Consider the following 8786-nt stretch of genomic DNA (forward strand, 5'->3'; position numbering starts at 1 on the left):
CGACAATCTCAGGTCTAAGGATACAGTATTCATGTTGCAAGAAGAGAACTATATTACAATATCTCACGTTGGGTCGGTCCAGCCTCATGTCATACATGCGCCCACATTATTAGTTTAACATCTCCATGTTCATGACTTGTGAAATGTAGTCATCAACTAATACATGTGCTAGTCATCGACTCTGACTAGGGACATCATTTAGAATAACCATATAAGTAAAGAATCTCACAAACAATTCACATAATTGCTAATCAATACAAGGTGCCTTCCATGGATATTCAATTAAGCAATATATATATCATGGATACAAAGAAATATGCTCATCTCTATGATTATCTCTAGGGCATATTTCTAACAGTCTCCCACTTGCACTAGAGTTAATCTAGAAGATATCTAATACCCATAGATCTCACGTGTGCCTCATGCTTAGGTTGTGGAAGAGGTTTTGTCAAAGGATCAGCAACATTCAAATCCGTATGTATTTTGCATATCTTTATCTCACCCCGCCTAATGAATTCCCGTATGAGGTGAAACTTCCGCAGTACGTGTTTGTTTTTCTGGTGGTTCCTTGGCTCCTTAGCTTGCGCAATAGCCCCATTGTTGTCACAGTAGAGTTTCAATGGGCTAGATGCATTAGGAAACACACCAAGCTCGATGAGGAACTTCCTTATCCAAACACCTTCCTTCGCAGATTCAGAAGCTGCAATGTACTCGGCTTCTGTTGTAGAATCAGTCACAGTCTCCTGTTTGGAACTCTTCCAACTAACAGCACCACCATTTATTGTGAACACAAAACCTGATTGCGATTTTAACTCGTCTGGGTCAGTTTGGAAGCTAGCATCGGTGTAACCAGTTACAACGAGCTCCTCCTTACCCCCATATACCAGGAACATATCTTTAGTCCTTCTTAAGTACTTAAGAATGCCTTTTACCGCTGTCCAGTGATCCTCACCTGGATCAGCCTGGTATCTACTCGTAGCACTTATAGCGTATGAAACATCTGGGCGTGTACTTATCATGGCATACATGATTGAACCAATCGCTGAGGCGTATGGTACCTTACTCATGCGCTCCCGCTCATTAGCCGTCGCAGGACATTGCATCTGGCTAAGGTGTTTACCATGTGACATAGGTATGAAACCTTTCTTGGACTGTTCCATGTTGAACCGTTTCAAAACCTTGTCAATGTACGTATCTTGACTTAATCCTATAAGCCTCTTCGACCTATCTCTATAGATCCTTATGCCCAAAATATATGCTGCTTCCCCTAAGTCCTTCATAGAAAAACTCTTTTTCAGTGAAGCCTTGACGGACTCCAGCATAGGAATGTCATTCCCAATCAATAATATGTCATCCACATACAAGATCAGAAATACAACAGCGCTCCCACTTTCCTTCTTGTAAACACAAGCTTCTTCTTCATTCTGATGAAAACCAAGCCCTTTGATTACTTCATCAAAACGAATGTTCCAACTCCGAGATGCTTGCTTCAACCCATAAATGGATTTCTGAAGTTTGCATATCTTTCCAGCATTGATCGGATCGACAAAACCCTCGGGCTGTATCATATACACGTCCTCATCTAGGTTTCCATTAAGGAAAGCTGTTTTGACATCCATCTGCCAAATCTCATAATCGAAATATGCGGCAATAGCTAGAATGATCCGAATAGATTTAAGCATCGCTACTGGCGAGAATGTCTCGTCATAGTCAACTCCTTGAACTTGTCGAAAACCCTTTGCAACAAGTCGAGCCTTATAGATGTGAACATTTCCATCCATGTCTTTCTTCTTCTTATAGATCCATTTGCATTCTATAGGTCTAACACCATCAGGCGGGTCAACCAAGTTCCAAACTTGATTTTCTCCCATGGAATCTATCTCGGATCTCATGGCGACATGCCATTTCTCGGAATCTGGGTCCATCATCGCTTCTGAATATGTTGCAGGTTCGTCGTTGTCTAACAACAACACTTCCCCATTGCCCAACAATAGCACTTCTCCTCGTGCCTCGCGAAGCCTTACTGACCTTCGTGGTTGTGGTGGTGATTCTCTTGCCATAGACGTCTCAACTTGTTTTGCTACATTAGCATCACTTGTTGAATCTTGTCCCACTGGCTCATCCTGAACTTCTTCAAGATACACCTTTTGTTTACTTTTCTCTCTTTTGAGAAACTCTTTCTCTAAGAACACACCGTTCCGGGCGACAAACACTTTGCCCTCTGACCGGTGGTAAAAGTAATATCCTAAAGTTTCCTTTGGATATCCCACGAACATGCACTTGTCCGATTTTGGAGTGAGTTTATCCGACTGTAGTCGCTTGACGTAAACCTCACAACCCCAAATCTTCAGAAAAGACAAGCTGGGAGTCTTCCCAGTCCACATCTCATATGGTGTCTTAACTACGGACTTAGACGGTACCCTATTTAGTGTGAAAGCTGCTGTTTCTAGAGCGTATCCCCAAAACGACAAAGGTAGGTCCGACTGGCTCATCATTGATCGAACCATATCCAATAAAGTCCGATTACGTCGCTCAGACACGCCATTCCTCTGAGGCGTTCCAGGCGGCGTAAGCTGTGGAACAATTCCACAACTCTTTAGATGATTGCTAAACTCATGACTCAAATATTCACCACCACAATCTGATCGCAGTGCTTTAATTTTCTTGCCACGCTGATTTTCTACTTCATTCTGAAACTCTTTGAACTTTTCTAAGGATTCAGACTTGTGTTTCATTAAGTAGACATACCCATATCTACTAAAATCATCAGTGAAGGTTATGAAGTATTGGAATCCTCCCCTAGCTGTCGTACTCATTGGTCCGCACACATCAGTATGTATGAGTTCCAATAAATCTAACGTCCTCTCCGGTAAACCCGTGAAGGGCGCCTTGGTCATCTTACCAAGTAAGCAGGCTTCACATGTCTCGTATGATTCAAAATCAAACGAAGTTAAAAGCCCATCAGAATGAAGCTTCTTCATGCGATTCTCACTTATATGACCCAAACGACAGTGCCACATGTAGGTAGGACTTAAATCATTAGGCCGAGGCCTTTTAGCACTAATATTACAGATAGGTGCATCATCAAGATTTAAAATGAATAACCCATTCATAATGGATGCAAAAGCCACAAACATGCCATTCTTAGAGATCACACAACCATTGTTTTCACTCGCAAATGAATAACCATCCTTCATCAAACATGAAGGAGACATAATGTTTCGACTCATACTAGGAACTAGATAACAATTATTTAACTCCAAAATAAATCCTGATGGGAGGTGGAGTTGCATTGTCCCGACAGTCAACGCAGCAACTTGCATTATTGCCTACCCGGAAATCAACTTCTCCTCTTTTCACGCTTCTAGTTCTTATCATTCCCTGCATCGAATTGCAAATATGGGCAACCGATCCGGTATCAAATACCCAAGAATTAATATAAGAATCAGCAAGAAAAATTTCTGTAATGTGAATAGCAAGTGTACCTGTTGCGGTTGTACCCTTACCGCCGCGATCCTTAATAGAGGCCAAGTACTGCTTGCAATTCCTTTTCCAGTGACCAAGTTCTTTGCAATAAAAGCACTCTGCATCTGCAGCTGGTCCAGCCTTGGGCTTTTGATTTGGCTTGGATACTGTATCCTTTGCCTTGCCCTTCTTCTTTTGAGATTTACCCTTCTTCTTAAAGTTGGGTTTGTTTTGGACCGCCATCACATGGCCGCTGCTGCCAGCGCTTTTCTTTATGTCCCCCTCTGCTGTTTTCAGCATGCCACATAGTTCATTGAGGCCCCTCTCCGCCCCATGCATATGGTAGTTCGTGATGAAGTTTCCATAGCTGGGCGGAAGAGATGCTAAAATGAAGTCAGTGGCCAACTCTTGGCTTATTGGGAAGCCTAGCTTCTCCAACCTCTGACTGTAACCAACCATTTTGATTACATGTGGTCCAACTGCTGCGCCTTCTGCTAGCTTGCATTCCAGAAAGGCTTTGGACACATTGAACCTTTCAGTCCTAGCCTGAGTCTGGAACATATCCTTGAGCGCCACGATCATATCGTACACCTCATGGTTTGTCTCAAACTGCATCTGCAGCTCAGGCTCCATGCAAGCAAGCATTAGGCAACTCACTTCAAGATTAGCATCCATTGCTTTCTTGTAAGCGGTTTTAGCTGCAGCAGTTGCATTTTCACCAGGATCCTCTGGCAGTGGGGTGTCTAGAACGTCTTCCTTTTTTTCAGCCCTGAGAACAATTCTCAGGTTACGGATCCAATCCGTATAGTTTGTTCCATTTAACTTATCCTTTTCAAGAATTGATCGCAAAGTAAATGTTGGTGTGCTAGGTGCCATCTACAACAAAATAATGCAAAATACTAAGACAAAAATATCCATGACAGAGTAAATCATATTAAACATTTAATAGTCTACTCCCACTAAAATCAATATCCCTCGATTGATACTTAGTGATTCAGAACCCACAACTAACAAGTCTACTAGTGAGCTTTAGCATCACCGCTAGAAGACAAGGTAGATCGGTAAGCAACTCCTTGCTAATCATATCATATATATGACTCCTGTTGTTGGGTGACATCTCTATGTCTCGGCTCCCAACCTTATGCCTCAAAGTCCTTAACCATTAAGCTGACTTTGTTTAAGTTAACCAACCCTTTCTGCAGTTCGTATCCGATACAAACCTATCTAGTCAAGGAAAACTGGTGGCACCCTAATTTCATAGACCCACCACCAATTGTACAAGACTTATGATAGTGCAAGGTTTGGAGAGGCATTAAAGCTTAAACATTTATGAGGGATCGTCCTACTTATAACATCGCACGCAAGGACATATATGCAATATAAACAAGTAGAACAATAAGAATGGCATTCACACAACAGTTGTGATTCGGTATGGCTTGCTTTCACATGGTGATCCCCATCTCCAATAATCTGTCCATCACGATGATCTCCATCTCCATGATATAGGTATGCCATCCTCCAGGTGATGAGTCCTTCAAGACCTATCTAACGTATGCTGGTAAACAAATTACATATACGCTTTGGATCATCACATGTTGACATGCAGGTCATTACATTAAATTTGGACAATACATTTGGCTCCAGCCGTATTGCCCTGGTCACGACACGCAGGTCATGAATAATTTATTAACATGCATCACATACACATAATAGCCATACCGATCACATGTCCTGCAAAAACAGGTTAGATAAACACGTTTCTATACGTTCGCCACTACAGCAGATAGCCACGGCGGTCCCAAATCCATGCATCGTATGTATGGAAATTCCACTGGAAATCTCATGCGGTTGATCAAATCAACCCAAATCCGAGACTTTCGACCCGAAGAAGATTACACTCATGACGTCGATCTGTTGCGTCAATCTGCTGGTTGTGTACGCAGTTAGCCCCGATGGTGATTCCAGCCGGTAGGGGCAAGTCGCGCACATAACAGAGAAGGACGAACTGATCTCTCCAGTCATATCCGATGTAATCGACTTCGACCCTTTATAACCAATTGATCTAATCAAACCGTGCATCAAGTAGATCCATCTCATGAACCTAGATCCAGACCTAAAACTACGCAGAACCTGGCTCCGATACCACTGTAGGATTACGGGGAGGCTACGCTAGCGCAAAACAAAAATTTTCATCCCCATAATACCAAGAACTACTGCGGTTATAGGTCATGGAATTACCACTAGACGCGCAGAGCAGCGGAAGACGTCTCGATGTAGACGAACGCGTCGAGCAGTGCCGTGCAGTCGCCGGCGTCCTTCACGTCCTCGCACGGTTCGCCCAAGTGCTCCAGATGTAGCACCTCCGAGGTATCCACACGTACAGGGAGGAAGCGCCGCGTACCGAACTGCTAGGTTCGCGACGGCGGCTTGGCGAGGGCGAGAGGTGGGCGACGGCTGTTAGTTCGCTGGTGGCGAATTAGGTTATCCTTAACCGTGCCCCCGCCCCTCAATATATAGGCGTTATGGTGGGCTTCTGACGCCGAGGCCCATCATTAACCCTAAAGCCCAGTCTAATTTCGGATCTAATCCGAATTAGGCTTCCTTCCCCTTAAGTGTGTGACCCTATAGGTTCACGTACAAATAGACATAGCCCGAGTACTCTTACTTGGCCCAATAATTGACAGCGGCCTCTAGCAAGACATGTCAACTCCTATGTGTACGTAAAGATCATATCAGACGAACCATTGCGACATTAAGTACATGCTGTTCCCTTTGTCTCACGATATTTGGTCTGGCTCTAAGCTGACCTCTCTTTCTCGATACTGTGAATTGGAATCCTTTCAATGGTTAACTCTTAACCCTAGCACGGCCATGCATTTCTTGATCCAATCACTCGAGGGGCCCAGAGATATCTCTCTCACAAAGAGAGGGACAAATTCCATCTTGACTGACCATGCCTCATAGCATGCTTCCTGACAAACCCAAAACTACCTTTATAACTACCCAGTCACGGGATAGCGTTTGATAGTCCCTAAGTAAGTCAATTCACATCTTGAGAACATGCGACAATCTCAGGTCTAAGGATACAGTATTCATGTTGCAAGAAGAGAACTATATTACAATATCTCACGTTGGGTCGGTCCAGCCTCATGTCATACATGCGCCCACATTATTAGTTTAACATCTCCATGTTCATGACTTGTGAAATGTAGTCATCAACTAATACATGTGCTAGTCATCGACTCTGACTAGGGACATCATTTAGAATAACCATATAAGTAAAGAATCTCACAAACAATTCACATAATTGCTAATCAATACAAGGTGCCTTCCATGGATATTCAATTAAGCAATATATATATCATGGATACAAAGAAATATGATTATCTCTAGGGCATATTTCTAACAGCTTGCACTTCTCTCTTCAGCTGGTGCACCGGACTGTCCTGCGTGCACCGGACAGTGTCTGGTGCACCAATGGGCCCGGAGGAGCAACGGTCGGATGCGCCTGACTAGGAAGGAGATCGTGCACCGGACAGCTACAGGGCCTATCCGGTGGCGCACCAGACTGTCCGGTGCGCCACTCGACAAAAGGCAAGGATAGCCTTCCATGTTGATCTCCAATGACTCCTAGCTGCCTTGGGGCTATAAAAATCGCGTGTCTCTTGTGTTGCTTTCTCTATGATTGTTGTGTTCACAAGAACTCTCTTCAAAGCTACTTAGCCGCACTAACTCTCTAATAAACTCAGTCTTGTGGCTATTTAGTGTTTTGATTTTACAAGATCACCTATTCACCCCCTCTAGGTGCTCTCAAGGTTGTGCGTGGAGGGCGTAAGATTTATACCAGTTCGGTCAGAACATACCTACTTCCCGTCACCGGTGGCTTGTGCTACCGGCACCATTGATGATTAAACTCATAGTAGGGGTTACAAGCAGGAGAGAGAGAGAGAGAGAGGAGAGGCTCACATATCTCTTATCGGGGTGGAAGTGGAACTTATAAGCTGCAAGGTAGAGTCTTAGCTAAGTCTTGGCTTGGTAGGGTTCTGGCCTCCTAGTCCTCGTTGGCGCTCCTCCTCCTTTTCATCCTTGTGGATTCGTCTCCGTTCAAAGGTGTTCAGTTGTCTCTCCGTTTGATCCCTTCCCATTCCCCTGCACCTGAGGCGGCCCTCTCCCTTTCATAGGCCGGGAGAGGGGTCGGCCAGTGGTGGCTACTCTAGGAAGGAGCCGTAGGGCAGGGATAAGACCATGTTTTACCCTAGGCGACCCTAGCATATTCATGGGGCCTTGGGCTGTCGCGTTTTTATCGTGGTGGATGACGTGGGGGCGACGATGGTCCCAAGCGCCATCATTTGGGCTACATTGACCTTTGGCTTCCATAATCTAGGGTTCATGTGACCCATCGTGTAGTGCTCTATAGGAGGTCTATGCATGCAGGCCTGACAATAGGCCATAAGTGCGTCGCATGCCAAGGGACGCACGAGCCATTAATGCACTGCAGTCCGGGGGCTTGTAGGTCATGAGTGCTATGCAGTCCGAGGGGTCTGTAGGTCATAACTATGAAGCGAACCGATGCCCACGTTGTGGCTCGGTGCTAGGTGTGGTTAATGCGGCTAGCCATTAATGACAGGTTAGTCCAGGGCTGGGCACGGGATCCACTCAAGTGATTCCCTTCCGACAAGCCCATCCTCCCATATCAGGCTCCACCATGCCCAACCTCGAGCTTGGTGCCACGAGGTTTGACCGGGGGTGGGTCCTTCCAAGGTTTGCGCTCCCGCCTCTTCTGACTGACTAACGTGCCACAACGATCAGGGGCTCTTTCCTCAGTGTGTTCACTTATCAGCGGGTCCCAGGGACTGGGGATCATTTCCCCGACAAAACCTTGAATAGTTGAATGTTTGTTCTCGTTGTACATCATTAAATAATGAACGACTAAAGTTCCTGAATGTTTCTTCCTCACCTTGAATAGTTGAATGTTTTTAAATAGTTATAGTCCATTAATCGCTAAAAGACCGACGTAAACTTTGAATTTTTGAATGTTTGTTCTTGTTGTAGGTCGTTAACAATATATGGCATAAGCAAACTCTGAACTACCGAATGTTTCTTCCTTGTAGAATTTAAAAAATGACGAATAACTAAAGTAAGCCTTGAGTAATTGAATGTTTATAACTACTATATTTCATTAATCATTAAATAGCTAAAGTAAATCTTAAATTGTTGAATATTTGTTCATGTTGTACGTGATTAATGGACGGCGGATGGATTAGCCCCCAAAAGCGCGTGCAGGCCTGTTTCAACTTCTGGTAGATGGTGTGGTTGGTTCC

Source organism: Zea mays, chromosome 7, assembly GCF_902167145.1.
Source record: "Zea mays cultivar B73 chromosome 7, Zm-B73-REFERENCE-NAM-5.0, whole genome shotgun sequence".
NCBI classification, from domain to species: Eukaryota; Viridiplantae; Streptophyta; class Magnoliopsida; order Poales; family Poaceae; genus Zea; species Zea mays.